The sequence below is a fragment of the Diabrotica virgifera genome, chromosome 7, assembly GCF_917563875.1.
Source record: "Diabrotica virgifera virgifera chromosome 7, PGI_DIABVI_V3a".
NCBI classification, from domain to species: Eukaryota; Metazoa; Arthropoda; class Insecta; order Coleoptera; family Chrysomelidae; genus Diabrotica; species Diabrotica virgifera.
In genome coordinates, this window is record NC_065449.1 from 31544179 (window position 1) to 31565565 (window position 21387).

The window sequence follows — 21387 nt, forward strand, 5'->3', positions numbered from 1 at the left end:
TATTTCTGTTTTTGTCTATTTTTAATAATTTTCTTTGGGATGGCTTGATCAATGCAGTCATACAATTTATCGTAAAATTGACTATACTCTGGGCTAATTAGCAAAATTCATGGAAAAGTTATTTACCAGCAATTTTATTGCTGAAATCGAATTATAAGATCCTATATATTAATAATATAGGTATGCAAAGTCCGCAGATAGTGTGCTACTTTTTTTATAAACAAAATGGCGCCGACAAATCGTATTTTTTTTTCAATTATTTCTCTATAACTCCGAAGATTTTAACTTTACAACAAAAACACTCAAATAAAAATTCACCGCAATTAAATTCTGCATAGAGATATGTTTTTCACGATTTGCTCCGACGAAAATTTTCCTCGGAAAATGCGGGTTTTCCTAACAAAAACTCTGATTTTCAAATAAAGTTTTAGGTAAGTAATTATTAATCAATAATTAAATAACTTAGTGACATCAAAGCTTTCTTGGTATAGATTGTAATTCCAGAAGCCGGTGAAAATTAAACGAATATTTTAGCAACAATTCAATTGTTAATTAACAATTTACGATCGCAATAATAACCAAAATAATCATGATACATTGATCAAACTTATAAAGATTATAAAGATGAGATGCTTATTTAATATTTTATTGACAAAATATAAATTTTTCTTTTTTTTTGCATAATCTTGTTAATTTGCAAAATTTTGAAAAAAAAATAGTTATAATACGTTGGTCTAATTAGTAAAGTACAAAGAAAGGTTATTTACCAGCAATTTTATTGCTGGAATCGAATTATAAGATCCTATATATTATTGATATAGGTATGCAAAGTCCGCAGATAGTGTGCTACTTTTTTTATAAACAAGAATGGCGCCGACAAATCGTATTTTTTTCAATTTTTGCTCTATAACTCCGAAGATTTTAACTTTACACCAAAAACACTCAAATAAAAATTCTCCCCAATTTAATTCTACATAGAAGCATGTTTTTTCCGATTTGCTCCGACGAAAATTTTCCTCGGAAAATGTGGGTTTTCCCAACAAAATCTCGAATTTTCAAATAAATTTTTTGGGCCAATAATTATTTATTAATAATTATATAGCTTGGTGAAATAAAAGCTTTCTTGGTATAGATTATAAATTCAGAAGCCGGTGAAAATAAAACGAATATTTTAGCAACAATTCAATTGTTAATTAACAACTTACAGTCGCAATAACAACCAAAATAATCATGAGACATTGATCAAACTTAGAAAGATTATAAAGGTGTGATGCCTATTTAATATTTTGTCAACAAAATATAAATTTTTCATTTTTTTGCATAATCTTTAAATATTTAAAAAAATTGTTATAAAAAAATTAACATTTCTCAGAAATTGTTTATTATATTCTAATTTTATAAAATACTTAAAATGCGTATTTCATAGGTCTTGAAAATGAATGCTTTAAAAAAAATTTCCAACCATTTGCAAAAAAGTTATGAAACAGCAAAGTAAATATACGAGAGCTCCGTTGTTTATAATTTGTTTTAATTGTTTCAAAGCTTAAAAGTGAGTCTATGGTACAATCTAATTACTCACAAAGAATGTCAAAAATTAGTGCAATGGTTATATTTTAATCAAAGATTAAAAATACTTTTTTTTGTAATTTTTAGCGCAAAAGTAGGCCTGATACAGAGTCGGAGCTAAAATGTTTACTCGAAGCGACTGACATGCAGCATACATTATTTATAAAAGTGTACGTCTCGCGCGGCCGGTCGTCGCTCCGAGTGAAAATTTTAGCTACAGTGCTGTATTATTCTACTTTCACGCGTGTAAATTACAAAAAAATATATTTATAATCTTTAATTAAAATATAACCATTAAACTGATAATCGATATTTTTTGTAAATAATTAGCTTGTACTTTAAACTCACTTCTACGCTTTGAAAGAATTAAAAAAATATATAAACACCGTAGTAATCGTATGTTTACTTTACTGTTTCATAACTTTTTTGCAAATGGTTGCAAAAAAGTTTTAAAGCATTCATTTTGAAGATATTTGAAATGCGCATTTTAGCTATTTTTTAAAATTACAATATAATAAAAACTTTCTGAGAAACGTTAATTTGTTTATAACTATTTTTTTTAAACATTTAAAGATATTCAAAAAAATAAAAAATTTATATTTTGTCAACAAAATGTTAAATAGGCATCTCATCTTTATAAGATTTCAAAGTTTGATCAGTGTATCATAATTATTTTGGTTATTATTGCGACCGTAAATTATTAATTAACAATTGAATTGTTGCTAAAATATTCGTTTAATTTTCATCAGCTTCTGGAACTATAATCTAAACCAAGAAGGCTTTTAAGTTACCAAATTATTTAAATATTGGTAGATACTTACTTATCTAAAACTTTATTTGAAAATTAAAGATTTTGTTGGGAAAACCCGCATTTTCCGAGGAAAATTTTCATCGGAGCGGATCGGGAAAAACACGTCTGGAGGGACGCCGGTGTTCAACATTCCTCCATGGAGAGTTTGGAGTAGTTCCAATGTCTCTTTCCAGCGTTTTGCACTTGCAGTAAGTTCAATGTGTCGCTAAGCCTTCGATAGCTAAGAGGAGAACTTTTAATGAACCGTAAGATGCTGTAATTCTGGCCTGTTGAATTGTTAATGTAAATAAAACACTTTCTATTTTGCTATGACTGTAATGAAGTTGAAAAGGGCAAGAAATAGAATTTTACATGTGAACAATTGAGTTAACAACTTATCCGTGAAAGACGCCACTACACATATATTTACACTTTGTACCGGCTTTTTGCTAATTGCGGCGTGAAGAATTCTCTTCGAAAAAGCGTAAATGAAAAGAGGTTTTTGCGTACGTTCTTAATGAGTGTTGATAGTTGACTGACTGTTGCACCCCGCTCTTTCATCCCGTTAACAAATATTTCCGTTGGGTGCTTTGGGTAAAAGAGAGGGCGGAGATTAACATTCTTGGAAGTTTTCTTCAGGCACTGCGTAATGAAATTATTTATGGTTGTTACAGAGGCGGCGCGGAAATTTGTTGTTGGTGAAATAGAATTTATTTTGGGTGGAGAATACAGTTCTCCAACATTCCCCCCGGCGTTAGAGCCTTGTGGTCTAACCTACTTTTCTTTACCTTGATTAGGGAGAACCGAAATTTTAGAGATTGCCCTTGTGAATTGACCATCGATGGTCTTCAAATTGACCACTCTGACTTTGCCATCTTGCCCGGGCATTGTATCAACTACCCGTGCTAAAGGCCATTTTAGAGGAGGTACATTATCCTCTCTCAGAAGAACTAAGTCATTGACTTTTACGTTTTCCCTTGGTCGGGACCATTTTGGAGAATTTTGTAACCGGTTCAAGTAATCAACAGACCACTTTTTCCAGAAACTTTGTTGTATTTTTGCAATTTGCTGAAACATGGATAGTTTATTTTCCGGAATTTTTTGTAAGTTTTGCTCAGGATGCGCTGACAGGCTGGAGCCAATTATAAAATGCCCAGGACTGAGAAAGGTGTAATCTGAAGGGTCGCTGGACATATAACAGATAGGCCTTGAATTCATCACAGCTTCAATTTGAACCATGACAGTGTAAAACTGTCCGAAAGTGAAAGAAGAACAGCCTATTAGCCTACGCATATGATATTTTGCGCTTTTTACTGAAGCTTCCCAGAGCCCAGCCCAATGAGGAGATCTAGGGGGGATAAACTTCCATGAGGTTTGATTTTCAGAAAGGTATTCCATAATGGTTTGAGAATTAGACTTATTTTGAAAAAAATTGTGTAAGTCATAGAGTTGGTTTCTTGCACCAGAAAAACATGTGGCATTGTCACTGTAAATGACGGTTGGGTTACCACGTCGGGAAATGAATCTCTTAAGTGTTAATAGAAAGGAAGAAGTTGTTAGATCAGAAACAACCTCAATGTGCACAGCTTTGGTCACCATGCACACGAAAATGGCTATGTATGCCTTGATTTTTGGCGCTTTTCGGAGTGAAGAAGATTTTAACAGAAAGGGTCCACCATAATCTACACCCACTTTTTGAAAGGGTCTTGTTGTAATGGACAACCTATCTTCAGGTAAATTACCCATAAGCTGTTGTGCAGGAGCACACGAAAATCGGAAACATATGGTGCAGTTGCGAATGATTCGTTTTGCTTCCTTTAGACCATTGAGAGCCCAGAATTTCAAACGAAGATTTGAGAGAACTGTTTGCGCACCAGCATGTCCCAATCTGAGATGTTCATTTTTGATGATAAGATTGACGATAGGATTATTGGAGGGGAGCAGTATCGGATGTTTTTGCAAATAGTCTATGTCGGGACAGTTCGTAAGTCTGCCTCCAACTCTGAGAAAATTAGAAGAATCTAAAAATGGTTTTAGTGACATGAAGTTTTTATTCGAAATAAATTTGTTATTTTTAAGCGCCGAAATTTCTTTTGAAAATGCATCACCCTGTATTTTCTTGATGATGAAATCCATTGCATAATTTAACTCCGCAACAGAAAGAGGTTCAGAAATTTTTTGTTTTTTACAATTAGAAATAAAACGAAATACGTACGCTACTGTACGTTTTAAGCGTGAAATATTTGAGAAACGTGAGAAAATTTTTATCCAGAAATTTTCCACATTAGAATTTACCACGAGGCTTATTTTTCTTTCCTCGGGTAGGTTTTCGAGAACTTTGTCATTTACTAGATTGGAAACATTGAAATTTTTATCTCGCAAGCATTTGGGACCTTGCCACCAGAAGTCGCTATTGAGAATTTCAGAACCAGACATTCCTCGAGAAAGAAGGTCTGCGGCATTTTGCGCAGACTTTATGTGAAGCCATGTAAAGTTTTGAGTCAACTCTTGGACAAGAGCTACCCGGTGAGCCACGAAAACCGACCACCGACTTGGATGACTTTTACACCACGACAGAGCTACTTGGGAGTCTGACCAGAGGCTGACTGAATGAAATTTTATAGATTGATTTTCAAAGATAGAAATTATTTTTGCAACAAGTTTTGAAAGAAGAACCATTGCGCACAGCTCAAGCCTAGGAAGTGTTACCGTCTTTAACGGAGTTATCCTTGATTTGGAAGAAACTAATGCACAAGAGATGGTCTCATCCGAATAGAAAGTTCTTAGGTATACGCATGCGCCATAAGCTGCCATGCTGCTGTCTGCAAATCCATGAAGCTCAACCTTCAGAATTATTTTTTCAGAAAAATAGAAACGAGGAATTTTTAATTGTTTTAATTGTGACAAGTCCTGTAGAAAGTTGTTCCAATCGTTTAGAATAGTTTTGTCCGAAATTTCTGTGTCCCAGTGAATTTTTTGCAGATAGAGTTTCTGCATAAGCATTTTGCCTTTAACAATAAACGGATTGATGAGTCCCAGAGGGTCGAAACATTGCGCTAAAGCAGATAGGATTTTTCTTTTTGTTATTGGTGGGCAGAAATTATTTTCGGGGACGGAAATTGTTATTTGGTCTTCCGCAGGGTCCCATTTTAGGCCTAGAACCTTACTGGAAGTGGAATCGAAATTTAGGTCATATTCCTGAGTAGTATTTTTTTAATGTTCTGGGTTGATTTGTTGTAGGAATATGGATGAATTTGAATGGAATTTATGTAAAGTAAACCCATGGCGGTTTAGAACAGAATTTAATTGCTGAAGTATTTCGAGCAATTCTTGAATATTATTTGACCCACATAAACCATCATCTACGTAGAATTGGTTTTCGAGAAAATGCGAGGCCAATGGGAATTGAACTTTATTTTTATTTGAAATTTCTTGCAAGACTCTCGTCGCAAGAAACGGGGCGCTATTCGTCCCGTATGTGATAGTATTTAATTGAATACATTTTATAGAATCGTGGGTATCGTCCCTCCATAGAATATTTTGTAGAAAGCGTTGATCTTTGTTGATCCACGTCTGTCGAAACATTTTTTGAATGTCACAGGAAAATATGAATTTGTATTGCCTGAAACGAACCAGAATGTCAAATAAATCGGGTTGAACCTGATACCCTTTTAATGAAATGTCGTTCAGACTTTTTCCTGTAGAGCTTTTACAACTAGCGTCCATGACGACACGCAAAGTTGTACTTTTATTTTGTTCGTGGATGACACATAAATGTGGAATAAAATATTTTTTGTCCGAATTGTCATTTACGAACGAAAGAGGTACATATTCAGCATGCCCTAAAGAAATATATGTGTCAATGAAATTTTTGTACTCGAAAAATAATTTTTTATCTTTTTGGAATTTATTTTCGAGTGAAATAAAACGCCGTTTGGCTATAGAAAATGAATCACCCAGTAATTGGTGTTCTTGTGCACTTTTTAATGGAATATCTACTTCAAAGCGTCCATTTTCAAGGATCTTTGTTGTAGTTTGAAATATTTGTTCGGCCAGCTCGTCAGCTTCCGACAGAATAGGTTTTTGAGAAAGTTCTTCCATGTTCCAGAATTTCGTGAGCAGCTCGTCCGTGCTACACGTAGAAAGTAGAGCAACATCTCCAGAAGCATTGTTTGCTACTGTAGGTGCCGTCAAGTGAGGAGCAATCATGCCGGCTATTAGGTACCCCAGATGAGAAGCCTGCAAAACTGGAAGCCTAGGGCCCAGAGGAATTATGCCAGGAAGAATTAAGTCGTAGTACAAATCAGCCCCAACCAAGATGTCTACCTGACTAGGTTTGTGATATGAATCGTCGGCGAGAAAAACGTCCCTTGGAATTGGTAATTTTTTTGTAAGAATGCGGAACTGTGGAAGATTGCAAGTAATATTTTCTAAGATGGCACATGAAATTCTGAAAGACTTCTTATTATAGTTAGAATGCATTTTTATGTTGACCATCTTTTTTGAAACCGAATTACTTTGGCCTATGCCAGAAATGTTTAGAGATATGTCATATGGCTTGTAGCCCAGCCTATCAGCGAGACACTGGGTACAAAAGCTATTTTGACTTCCCGTATCGAGTAACAATCGGGCCGTTAAAGGTTTCCCGTTTTTGTCGAAAATGGTTACTTTGGCCGTAGCTAGAAGTATGTTTAAATTTTTTACGGACAAAGCAGAAAAGGAATTTGTAAACGGTTCTTGCCCTTGAAACGAAGGACCTTGAAAGTTTGAATTTGACGAATGTTCGCGTTCGTAATTGTTTGAATTTGTAGAAGTGGACGGACTTTCATTTTTATGGGTCGTAGAAAAAGTATTATGTTTACCCGAATTATTATTTGGTGCCACAATGTGCAAATTTGTATTATGGCGCGTTTTACAAACGGTACATACATGTTTTGATGAACAATCTTTAGAATTATGCCTACCTAGGCAGTTTACGCAGAGACCTTTTGAATTCACGAATTTTATTTTGTCATCATGCTGAATGTTTTTGAAAAAGTGACATTTGTAAATTTTATGACCTTGCTTTTTGCAGAAAATGCAATAAAAATCAGAAACTAAATTATTTGACGTATTATTTTTATCTGAATCCTCTGATGTGTTATTACTGGATGCATGATGTGAAACTTTTACGTTTTTGGCTTGCCTAGGATTTGTATTTTCCAGGCTTTCCAGAACAATGCACCTTTTTTCAAGAAATTTAAGAAGAACATCCAATTTTGGTACATCTGAATGATTTCGCTCAGTTTTAAAAAGTCTCCTTGTTGAAAAATCTAATTTGCTTTCTAGCAGGAAAACTAAAATTATATCAATGAGCTCTGTACTTGAAAATTGCAAATTTTTTAGCAATTGCATATTTTTTGTTACGGTAGTTAGAAAATTTCTGAGGGCTTGCGGTGAGCTGTTTCTCAGTGTAGGAATGTCTATAATTTCTGTTAAGTAAGAATTTATGATTGTGACCTTATTCTGATAGCGGTTCTTTAGAATATCTAAAGCAATCGAAAAATTTTCATTTGTGACTTTCAAAGAATCCACCAACTTAAGAGAATCACCCTGTAGGTAACTTTTCAAATAAAGAAACCTTTGGATGTCAGAAAGGGACTGATTTTGTATTATCAGTGTGTCGAAGAGCTCAAAAAAACTTTCGAAGTCCCCTATTTGCCCGGAATATTTGCATATGCTTATTTCCGGGAGCTTTACGGCCACTTGCTTAGCGGCAGCGACGCTTCCTGTATTGGTAATATCCAATGCTCTAATCGAACTTTGTATTTTTGACAGAACCGCAAAATAATTTTCTTCAAATATGGCACGATCACATTTTTGAGAATCGTCCAGGAATTCAATTTCATCCTGTACGTTATTGTAATCAGAGAACAGGTCTTGTAATCGACCTTCTCTTGTTTTGAATGAGAAAACATCTTTTTCCGAGTCATGGTTTGCTTCTAGCCACGTTTGAATTCTATTAACAGAATCTAGAATGGAATGCTTTTTGTTTAATAATTTACTTAAACCTTTTTTGCTCATTGTAATAACTTTAATTTGTTTATTTTTGAATGAAATTATTATTTATTTTTGAATTTTAACAAGCATGCAATATTAAACCAAAAATTCAACCCTGAATAGTTCTTTAAATAGTGTTTAACTTTATTAGAGTAACATTTCGCCAGAGATCTTTGAAAATTATCTTTTTGAATTTACATATATAGAAAAGTTTATTTTGTACGTCACCCCTGGGCTCTTGGTACTTGAATGTGGGCTGCTTTTCCTGGAATCAGCTAGTCCTTGAACACCACTTCTTGAAGTAAACTATTATCACTGTTTTTGTTCACAGAATGTTTATTTGTCCGTAGAATAAATAACGCAATCACTTTGTCTCTTGGAATTATTGTCTATTCGACGAGAATATCCGAAAAACGCGACACTTATAATGTCTTTTAGAAAGAGTTGGCATTAGCCAGAAATGTTTTTTAACAAAATAATAGAATTAGATAGAAACTTGAATTGAGTGTTTTTACTCTAAGGTTTTGGCTCTAAGGGCCAAATTCGGCTCTTAGAAACAAAATCCGGTCTCGGAGGAAGAAAATGGAGGGACGCCGGTGTTCAACATTCCTCCATGGAGAGTTTGGAGTAGTTCCAATGTCTCTTTCCAGCGTTTTGCACTTGCAGTAAGTTCAATGTGTCGCTAAGCCTTCGATAGCTAAGAGGAGAACTTTTAATGAACCGTAAGATGCTGTAATTCTGGCCTGTTGAATTGTTAATGTAAATAAAACACTTTCTATTTTGCTATGACTGTAATGAAGTTGAAAAGGGCAAGAAATAGAATTTTACATGTGAACAATTGAGTTAACAACTTATCCGTGAAAGACGCCACTACACATATATTTACACTTTGTACCGGCTTTTTGCTAATTGCGGCGTGAAGAATTCTCTTCGAAAAAGCGTAAATGAAAAGAGGTTTTTGCGTACGTTCTTAATGAGTGTTGATAGTTGACTGACTGTTGCACCCCGCTCTTTCATCCCGTTAACAAATATTTCCGTTGGGTGCTTTGGGTAAAAGAGAGGGCGGAGATTAACATTCTTGGAAGTTTTCTTCAGGCACTGCGTAATGAAATTATTTATGGTTGTTACAGAGGCGGCGCGGAAATTTGTTGTTGGTGAAATAGAATTTATTTTGGGTGGAGAATACAGTTCTCCAACAACGTCTTTATGCAGAATTTAATAGCGGTGAATTTTTATTTGGGTGTTTTTGTTGTAAAATTAAAATCTTCGGAGTTATAGAGCAATAATTGAAGAAAACACGATTTTCGGGCGCCATTTTGTTTATAAAAAAAGTAGCACACTATCTGAGGACTTTGCATACCTATATTATTAATATATAGGGTCTTATAATTCGATTCCAGCAATAAAATTGCTGGTAAATAACTTTTACCAAAAATGGCCTATTCTCCGATAATCAGCCCAGACTACTAATACAATCTGTAGCAGTTATACAATTATACATATCTGACCAGTCAGTGTCCCTTATTAATTGATACAAAAGATCCCCCTGGCATAATCATACCTATAAGACTGTTGTATATTACTCTCAGTGTATGAATTATCTTTAAATTCTATAGTTTATTTTTTAACCAGGAGGAGTAAACTAAAAAGACAAATTCACACCCAAGAAAGTCACTAGAATAATAACCAAATATGTATAAAATACATCTTCTTTTTTGGTTGATCTACTCGGCCCTCAACGGTTATCCATAAATATTATATTAAATTAATACGTCGCTAAAGAGTTCCAAAAACAACTTCTTTTTATATAAAAGTAGACTTAAAATCTAAAAATTAAAGGAATAACACAGAAAACACAAAAATCGCCGATATAACTTAATTAACCTATGAAATGTCACTAGTGTCAAAATTTGATAAATGTCATTAGTGTCACAAATTTTTAACAGTGGAGTAAACTTGCCTGCGGTTGGACCAATTACAAACAAGCAATACAGCGCGGTAAATTTGAATCACTCCTCTTGGTTAAAAAACAAACCATAGTAACATTTCTAGTGCCGGGTGATAATAATCTTCAGAAACCAAAGGAGACCCAGACCTAGTTAGATTGGTTATGGATATGTTTGACAGTATAAGATCAAGCAGTTTATTTTTACAATTTGAAATTGTATTATATTGATTTAAATTATTTAGATTTTGAAATTCTTTAAGAGGATCGGTACGTATTTTCGGCTGCAATGCTATTCAAATGGGGATTCATTTTTTTTCGAATCCTGAGAAAACTAATAAGTATTTTTGAAAAATTTAAACGCAGAATGAAAGATTACGCTATTAGCGAGGGCCGAAAGTCCCTGAGAACTCCTATAATGTTTATTTTAATAAGTTACAGGGGTAAAAATCTAAGAGAAAATTTAGTGTGATTTTTAATTTCAAATATCTCATTCAAAATAAACTTTTTATTTATTCTAAGGGACTTTCGGCCCTCGGTAGTAATTTAATCTTTCATTCTGCGTTTAAATTTTTAAAAAATATTTATTGGTTTTTTCAGGAATCGAAAAAAATGAACACAATGCCGTGATAATATTTTCCAAATCTATCTTTGTCTTACAACGCACTCAGCCGAATAAAATATTGTCAGCATATATTGTCAGTCAGACACTGACAATCAGTGACAATTTTAAATATTTGACATTGCATCGGGAATATTTTGAGGTATTGATTAAATATTATTGATATATAGTGTATTTGATAAATAATTGATTTAAGACGTGAACTTAATAAAAAGTTATTTATTGTGTATTATTTGTGGAAGATCCAAGCAGAGAATACATCAGGATAATATATTCTGTGATCCAAGTATTTTGTTGTTAAATATGTTCAAAATTGTAAGCGTTCCATAACAATATATTATTAAAAAATCACTTTAACACTTTTCCTCTTTTCTCGATTGAGTATTAGTTTTTGTTGTACAAATAAATTATTACAATCACTGAATACATAGTTAGTGAAAAAATTATCACATTTATTAACTGAATTAATAATTTGCAATTATAAAAATAACAGTTATCCAAGAACATTCAAAAGCCATCTCTTTAAATTAATGATTCACCAGTGTGAATTTTACTACAGGTAATTTGGCGTGTAAAGACAGAAAAATAGGGATACACATAAAATATTTGCGAATTATGTACCCATAGCCTTAAGCAAGCTGCTCTTTTCACAACTAAGTTAATAAATCCAGGAATATTAAAATCTCCAAATATGATAATATTAACATTTTCTGACAATACCTACTTGGTTATAAAGTTCTTCATAGATATCTAACCTTAGACCAGGAGGTATATATACACAGGAGATATAAAATGAATATGTTTTAAACCTTACCTCAATAAGTAACAAGCACTCAACAATTATATTACAATTAACTTTAATTACTTTCTACAATAAATTTCTTTTTCAATGCTACCATAACTCCACCACCCAATGTCTTGCCACTGACCCTATCTTTGCGGAAGACTATGTAGCGATTATCAAAAAGTTCTTCATTGGAGATTCCATCTATAAGCCATGTTTCAGTTAATAGGATTATATTTATTTTTTTTTATTTTTTTTTTCTTTTTTGTAACTGTACTACTCATAGCATTATTTTTTCTCAAACCACTTTATGCTATATTATGATAATTTATGTTATATAATTGGTTAACATTAATGTTATATATTAATTGTATAATTATGTTATATAATTTAGAACACTGTAACATTTATATCTGAATAGGGCTTGCCCGTGAATAAATAAATAAATATCAAAATCTTCACTAAGAACATTGGTATATAACTTGTTTTAGTGTGTATGCCTCGTACATTTTGATAGAAAATGTTTAGATTTTGGGTCTGCAGTATTTGTATCATTTCTGATTCAGAGGATCGATCTGCCTCGTTGGCATCCTCGTTTTTACTAAAAAATGAGACACGAGGGTACCATATGGCCATACTTCCCTCTTCCAAGCTTTTTTTAGTTCATCTCTTCTGATGGTAACTTTCATTGACATATAAAGTTCAGGGTGTTTAGATGAATGAGACTCACACCGTACATCTTTAAAATTGGGGTCTAAAAAGCCACTTCAAGTCGCTGTGGTTGTATTTGGTGCAAAGCTGATTACATGAATACCCCAGGCTGTGGGTGAAAAAACGTGATATAATTCAGGAATTTTTGAAACCTATCAGATGTTGTAAAGGACGATGCCAGGAATAACTTCTACTAAAATGTAACCAAAAATATTGTGCGCTTTTTTTTTAATTGCGATTTTCATTTGTTAAATTTGCAATTTTTAATGATTTTTAATTTTGTAGCTTAGGATATTGATTTTAGAGAAAAACTTTTTAATAGAGAGTTGTAGTAAATTAAAAAGCCTACAATTTGAGCTATGGTAAATTTAATTTCGTTTATTGGTTATTGCAAAACAGCCTGCGAAAGGTCCAAAATGGCCGTTTTTTACAATTGCATTACTTATTGTAGAAATAATTTTTTTTTATTTTTTGAAGCTTTAAAATGAAGATCTTTCAATTACAAACATAAAAAAAAAGTTGTAAAGCCAGATTAACGAATTTGTTGCTTAGATATTATAAATTGTTTATCACAAGAGGTCAAATGTCGAAGGCTATAACTTTTTGAAAAAAAATCGTAGAAAGTTGGTGAAACATCCAATCTCCTTCTAAAGAGTTATATTTTCATATTCTGATGTAAATAAATGCGTAAAACATTTTTAAACCTCTAATTTTTAGATTTGAAAAGAAGTGGGCAAATTTCGTTATAAACATTTAGAGTTGAAGCGGCCCTGTACATCCTATAAGTTTTTAACTTACATATGATTGTTGCTGAAGATGAAACAAAGATTTATAAAAAACTAAAAAATTTCTACGACCAACTGAAGCCGAGATAATTTTTGGGTTTGAAAATAAGGGGGCAAATTTCGTTATAAACATTTAGAGCTGAAGCGGTCCTGTATATCCTAGGAGTTTTTAACTTACAGATTATTGTTGCTAAAGACGGAACGAAGATTTATAAAAAAATTAAAATTTTCTACACCAACTGAAGCCGAGATAATTGTTTTTTTTTAAATCATAGTGTCTTTATTTATAAAAATTAAGAAATTATTTTACAGTCATTAACTAAAGAAAGACTTATATTATCTTAAAATAAAAATTATTATAAAATATAATTACATTTAATGATTAAAAATTATTTTTTAATTCGGTGCTTTTGCGAGCGGCCGAATTTTGCAAATCGCCCGGTTCGCTTCAAATCCGCGCGCTCGGAAAATTTTTACGTAACTTGTATTAAATTTTGACAGAAAATAATTTAATAATATTACCATTATAATATACAGTATATTTACCACTGTATTTGTTTTTCTTGATAAACTTTTATATGTGAAATCCAAAAAGAATACAATACAAGAAGAAAAAGTTTTATATTGTATATTATAGTAAGAAGTAACATTATTATTATTATATTTATATAACAATGAAAAAATTAAAAATATAGTTATATATGTCATATATATGTATCATTTTTGTAATATTATTTCTTCAGAAATGAAATTTCACATATAAAAGTTTATTAAGAAAAACAAATACAGTGGTAAATAGACTGTATATTATAATGGTAATATTATTAAATTGTTTTCTGTCAAAATTTAATACAAGTTACGTAAAAATTTTCCGACCCCGCGGATTTGAAGCGAGCCGGGCAATTTGCAAAATTCGGCCGCTCGCAAAAACACCGATTTTAAAAATAATTTTTAATAATTAAATGTAATTATATTTTATAATAATTTTTATTTTAAGATAATATAAGTCTTTCTTTAGTCAATGACTGTAAAATAATTTCTTAATTGTTATAAATAAAGGCACTACGACTAAAGAAAAAAAAAACAATTATCTCGGCTTCAGTTGGTTGTCGAAAATTTTTATTTTTTTATAAATCTTTGTTTTGTCTTCAGCAACAATAATCTGCAAGTTAGAAACTCATAGGATGTACAGGGCCGCTTCAGCTCTAAATGTTTATAACAAAATTTGCCACCTTATTTTCAAACCCAAAAATTATCTCGGCTTCAGTTGGTCGTAGAAATTTTTTATTTTTTTTATAAATCTTTGTTTCATCTTCAGCAACAATAATCTGTAAGTTAAAAACTCATAGGATGTACAGGGCCGCTTCAGCTCTAAATGTTTATAACGAAATTTGCCCCCTTATTTTCAAACCCAAAAATTAGAGGTTTAAAAATATTTTACGCATTTATTTACATCAGAATATGAAAACATAACTCTTTAGAAGGAGACTAGATGTTTCACCAACTCTATACGATTTTTTTTTAAAAGTTATGGCCTTCGACATTTGACCTCTTGGGATAAACAATTTATAATATCTAAGCAACAAATTCGTTAATCTGACTTTACAATTTTTTTTGTTTGGAATTGAATGGTTTTCATTTTAAAGCTTTAAAAAATAAAAATAAATTATTTGTACAATAAATAATGCAATAAATAATGTAAAAAACGGCCATTTTGGACCTTTCACAGGCTGTTTTGCAATAACCAATTAACAAAATTAAACTTACCATAGCTCAAATTGTAGGGTTTTTAATTTACTACAACTTTCTATTAAGAAGTTTTTTTTCTAAAATCAATATCCTAAGCTACAAAATTAAAAATCAATAAAAATTGCAAATTTAACAAATGAAAATCACAATTAAAAAAAAAGCGCACAATATTTTTGGTTACATTTTAGTAGAAGTTATTCCTGGCATCGTCCTTTACAACACCTGATAGGTTTCAAAAATTCCTGAATTATATCCTGAAATCGACCTATTTTTCACCCACAGCCTGGGGTAGAAGGGATACACACTTAGGTACTGACTGATTGTTATCAAACATAAAACCTAACATCTCTAAATACTACATGTACCTACTGATATTTTATTCTTTATAGCCAATTGGAATCTACCAAAAAACATATCGAATAACATATCAGTGTATGGCAGGTTCTTTTCTTTTAAACAAATTTTATTTAAAACAGTATTTACTGTACTGGTCTAGGTAGGTAATGTAGCAAGACAACTTCACATCTGTAGTACTTTAAAATTGATATCAATACTGTATCTGTTCCTAATAATAGCATCTGTTCATTCCCTCGAGATATTTTATCCAGTATGTATTTCTTCCATAGAAGAAGAAGTTAGGCCTTATTCACCCTACTACTAGAAAAAACAATTAGAGGAGTAAAGGTCCAGACATGGGTGATGAGAGAAAACACAAGAAGAAAGCTGGAAGTCTTTGAAAAAGAGTCCTAAGGAAGATATTCTGACTTATCAATGAAAATAGAATATGGAGATCCACATACAACCATGAACTCTACCAACTGTTTAAAGAGACACTGATCTCAGAATTCGTTAAATTTCAGAAACTTAGCTAAGCTGGTCATGCAGTGAGAATGAAGACCAGAAGATTGCAGAAGAGCCTTAAATGTAGGCCACAAGACCAAAGGGAAGACCTCAGAAAAGATGGGAGGATGAGTGGCAGCGGAAGTACAAAATTTGCTATATGTGAGAACCTGGAAAGATTGGAGCTGGAACAGCAAAGTTGGAGGCATAGTTTGGAGGAGCTAAGGCTCTATTTGGGCTGTAGGACCACTGAAGAATGAGAGTATGAGAGGGAAAGAGGATTTCAGTTAGGTAATGAATAATGTACATTGCATACAAATACTGCCACATGCCAATGTGTAAAACCAAAAATGAGATGAAATTATGAAAATCCCAAAAATATAACATAAGCACAAAAAACTATTGATGAAAAACTTATTCCCAATAATTAGGTAAATTGTAAACATGCAATTTAAATTTAAATTAACACAAACAAAACAATTTCCAATAGTCAAAATCTATTTATTTATACTTCTTTTGATACGGAAAGCAAAAGATTCAATAGCTTGTATATTTATGCGAGGGTTTCAAACAAAAAGGAAATTGGAACAAAAAACGTTAACCAAAAAGTATATTAGAATTTTGAATGACTTCTACTTACCCTTTTATCTTAATTAAACTACTATTCTAAAAACCAAAGAACGATGAAAACGGCATATGGAATTATCTATATCTTAAATATATATATGATGAGGAACAGAAGAGCTTCTTCTATATTCAGTTTCCAGTTTCCATCACTTTTTCCGTTAAATTTAAATCGTTGTCGTTGTCAGTTTATCGTTATCCGTTTCTTAGACAAGGAAAAAAGAGATCCGTTTACAGTTATCTTCTTCTACTTCTTTCTTGTAGTCAGTACCTGTCAAATTTTAAGGTTTTATCACAGAACACAAATAATAGCCGAAGGAAGTTCCACAAACCATCCCTGCTTTCATGTTAAGAAATAAATTCTCCCAAAAGTAATTTTTGTTATATTTCTTGTTTTATTTCAGACACATAATAAACAATAATGAGTTTGATAATAAATATTATGAGATTTTTGAATTTGATTCAAGCCCCAAAAGTTATACCTACCAAAATACATTTTTGGATTTGGTGGAATAATAAAATTTGATAAATTTGATTCTCATAGGGTACACTGGTACAGGGTACCCCCGTTGAGATAGGCAAGATGCCCCTCACTTCCAGAATTCAATTTTTTCATTTTTTACGTTCTATCTGATTAAAGAATAAGCGCAGTTTTATTTTTTTTTATTTTGTGTAATTTGTCAAAAACTATATTCCTAATTGTTACAAGTATGAGAAAGAAAAATACTTAGAAGGATATTTGGGGGAAAATGATCAACAATCAGTGGACACGAAGAACAAACAAAGAGTTAGAAGAATTTTATAAGGAGCCTAATATAATTGCAGTTGTGAGAGCACAAAGACTAAATAGGCATGTCTAAATAAGAATGGCTTCAGTTAGAATGCCCAAAATCATGTTAAGCGTTACAATAGGTGGTAAAAAGAGAAAAGGCAGACCTAGGACCAGATGGAGCCACGCAGTTAATGATGACCATCTCAATGCAACCAATTGGAAGGAAAAAGCGAAGAAGAACAAGCAAGAATGGAGGAAGATTGTAAATCAAGCCATGAGCCTGCTTGGCTCGAAGTGCTAATGTATATATGTACAGTAGACTCGCGATTATCCGAGGTAACTGGGACCGTGACTACCTCGGATACGGAAAAACTCGGTTAACACACTGAGATTGGTTATATTGATAGAAAAATACGGAAATAATCATAACTGTGGATATTTTAATGACAAAATTAATACAGTACTGTCTATAAAAGATAAAAACATTTACCTTATCAATATTGCTGTTTAAAAAAGTATTTGATTTTGCATAAGCTTTATTCCTCTTTTTGATTTTGAATCGGCGATGTTGCGTCAAGGTTGAAAATTGTAACTCACCTGTTATTACTTTTGCCTCGGTTAACCGAGGGGCTCGGATGACCGAGACTCGGATAATCGCGAGTCTACTGTATATATTTTTAATTTTTTCAAATTTTTCCGTAAGGTGCGCCAATATCAAAACCCCAAAAACTGGTTTTTGGGGATTTTCCCCATTTTATAGACTTTAAAATAGATCAAATCAAGGTGTTTATTATGTCTATACAAGAAACACGTCCAAACCCCCAAAAAACCTCCACAATATTGTGCATTATTTCACAGCAAATTAAATTTTGTCCAAATCTCGCAACATTTTGGTAAATATACAGAAAACTGTTACAGTAAAAGCTCCTTGTTCGCGCTTCCTTCATTCGCATTTTCACTATTCGCGGATTGAAAAAATGCGATCCAATTCCTAGATTCCTAGACTGCTTTGTAAGAGAATACCAAACAAAACATTCATTTCTAAAAGAGAAAAGTCTGCCCCAGGATTTAAGGCAGGAAAGGCTAGAGATATTACTGCTGCTCTGTTGAGCATCCATTGATGCTTTATAGAACTTAAATCCTCGTGTATGGATTACAAGCGCTATTCTGAAGTTGAAACTTTGAAATTTAGATTTTAAAGCACTTCCAGTTTTGGACACTGCACCAGGTTTTCTTCCAGAACTTGAAACTATGCATCCAATTTCAAAATAATACTGAATAATATGGAATGCGACCCTGATAAGAATGTTATGGAATGCTGGAAGAAATTTGACAAAGCAAAATGCATTGTAAACACAATATAAAAATCATTGCAAGAATTAAAACCATACACATTGAAATGATGCTGGAAAAAACTGTGGCCTGTTCAGACTGCGGGAAATGAGGAAGAACGTGCAAGTTCAAATTTCAACGGCTGTTGAATGTAATGAGATGATTTGACTGAAGCCAACTTGAAAGAAATGATAATTCACAATTAAAATTGAAGCTTAAACAGGCACTGTATACAAGACATTTTATTTGAAAAATCGGCCTAGTGCATGTTTTATATATTTATTTGACGAAAGGACTTCAACAAGTCAACAAGAGTCACCAACCTTTATATAGGTAGATGAGACAAAAAATAACACAAATGTGGACAGATGAGAGTAAAAATTGACGATATCATCTACATTACATGATAAAAAGCTGGGGATTGAAAATTAAATTAATTTTGATAAAGCGCAATACATGGTCATTGAAAACATCACAGAAGACCTGGAGGTAAATACAGTACAAAAACAGAGTATAGCTAAACTATTAGGAAGGGCGTAGGTGCAAAATTTCACGCCAATGCGTTTTAAACGCTCCATTTTTTTCGAATCCTGAGAAAACTAACAATAGCCCGCAATAAATGACCGTTTTGGAGTGTAATTTCCAGGGGCAACTCCGAATTGCATGAAAATTTGGATTTAGGTTCTACTTACCCTCCACTTCAAAGTTGAATTTGTGCCGTTGGTTGCTTTTACTTGGGGGGGTGACATTTACCCCTTCTCGGGGGGTGAAAAACGCGTGTTTAAAATACGGCCGGAAATGGATGAATTGACTTATTTTAAGCACCTTTTGTTCTATAAACTTTAAAGTTTTTCTACTCTGTTCTATAAAGTTTTCCCAAATAACTTAAAAAGTAAATATTTTGTCGAAAAAAATGGTGTACCAGTAAAGTCTACAAATTGAGTAGAAGCAAAGTTGTAGCTCATGAAAAATACGTTCTTATTCGTCTAATTCCAAATCGAATAATTCAACGCCAAATCACCGAAGAAAGAAGCGTTTTTAGGGAAAACCTTAACATTTTTAAAGTATCGAAAAAAGCTTATTATACCCTATTCCACGAACATACGCCTTTTTTGGATTACTTCGACAACGAATATTTTACTGTGCAAAATAAGAAGAACGAAAGTAAATTGCAAATTACATTGTTGTTTATTGGAATAATTATTAGCGCCATTTACTTTCGTACTTCTTATGTTGCACAATAAAATATTCGTTGTCGAAGTAATCCAAAACAGGCGTATGTTCGTGGAATGGCCCATATTTGTTTTTTTACAAAAGTTTACAGCATCAAAAATAAACGAGTTACACTGAAAAAAAGGTTGGCTCCTTTTTTTTGGTAAAAAAAAATCGTGAAAACCTCCCTCTATTTAGCACCTTAAATGAAATTAATCGTTTGGCTTTACCATCTATTTTAACTGTATGTGTATTGTTTATATGATCTGTAAGTTTGATTGGCTTGACGTGTTTATTTTTGAAAACATTTGGTTTTATAGTAAAAAAAAATTTCATTTTTTCGAAATAACTTAAAAAGTATTAGTGATAAGAAAAATCTTAGAGCAAAAAAAATGTAGGTTTTGCTATTATAAATATGCTAGTTTCATTTTGTTTCTCCGTCAGACAAAAATTGGTTAAGATATGGCTGTTCAAAATTTGCATACACTCGTGATTAGTGACCCATTCAAGCTTTCTCAATTATAACCCTTTCAAAAATAAACACTTTTAACCGGCGAGACTGACAGATCATATAAAAAATATATAGGTAAGTAAATTGTTTGTAAAGCGGTAGCGATTAATTTCATTTGGGGAGCTAAACACGGCGAGATTTTCATGATTTTTTACAAAAAAAAGAGGGCCAACTTTATTTTGAGCGTAACTCGCTTATTTTTAATGCTAATACTTTTGTTAACAATTAAAACAAAGCTTTTTATAAACACTTTAAATAAGTTTAAATGGGTTTTCCCGAAGTGTTAAGTTTTCGGTGATTTCACCTTGAAATACTTGATTTTGAAATAGACGAATAAGAACGTATTTTTCATGAGCTACAACTTTGTTTTTATTTGATTGATACTTTACTGATACACCATTTTTTTGGGTATTTTATAAGCTACACTTTTGCTAAGGACATTTTTTCGATAAAATATTTACTTTTTGAGTTATTTGCGAAAAACCGTCTGAAAACGTAGATTTTTTGTCGAAAAATCAACATTTTCAATGGCAAATAACTCGAAAAGTATTGACTTACGTATAAAACTCTTATAGAACAAAAGTTGCTTAAAATCAGTAAATTATCTATTTCCGGTCTTATCTTGAACGTGTTTTTTCACCCCCGAGAAGGGATGACTGTCACCTTTCAAGTAAAAGCAACCAACGGCACAATTTCAACTTTGAACTGGAGGGGTAGAACCTAAATCCAAATTTTCATGTAATTCGGAGTTGCCCCTGAAAATTACACGGTATCGCCGAATTTCCCGTTATTTACTGAGCTACAAGTATTTTTGAAAAATTTAAATGCAGAATGAAACATTATGTTTTTACAAAGGGCCGAAAGTCCCCGAGAACTTTTGTTTACTTAATTAAGTTACAGGGGTGAAAAAAAAAAGAAAATTTAGTGAGATTTTTAATTTTAAAATTATCTCATTCCAAAGAAACTTTTTGGTTATTCCAAGGGACTTTCGGCCCTCGGTAATAACGTAATCTTTCATTCTGCATTTAAATTTTTCAAAAATCATACATATAGTTTTCTCATGATTCGAAAAAAATGAATGAATTTGAAACACATTGGCGCAAAA

At 32.3% G+C, this 21387-nt stretch overlaps 1 protein-coding gene across 1 annotated transcript in view; it reads right to left on the reverse strand.

Moving 5' to 3' along the window:
* Positions 1–16657, reverse strand: part of LOC114332959 (chromosome-associated kinesin KIF4) — a 137796-nt gene extending 121139 nt beyond the window's left edge. Inside the window, exon 1 of the mRNA XM_050655196.1 lies at positions 16472–16657. The gene's annotated coding sequence lies outside the window, so the exon portion shown is untranslated. The remainder of the gene's footprint in view (positions 1–16471) is intronic.
* Positions 16658–21387: the final 4730 nt, after the last annotated feature.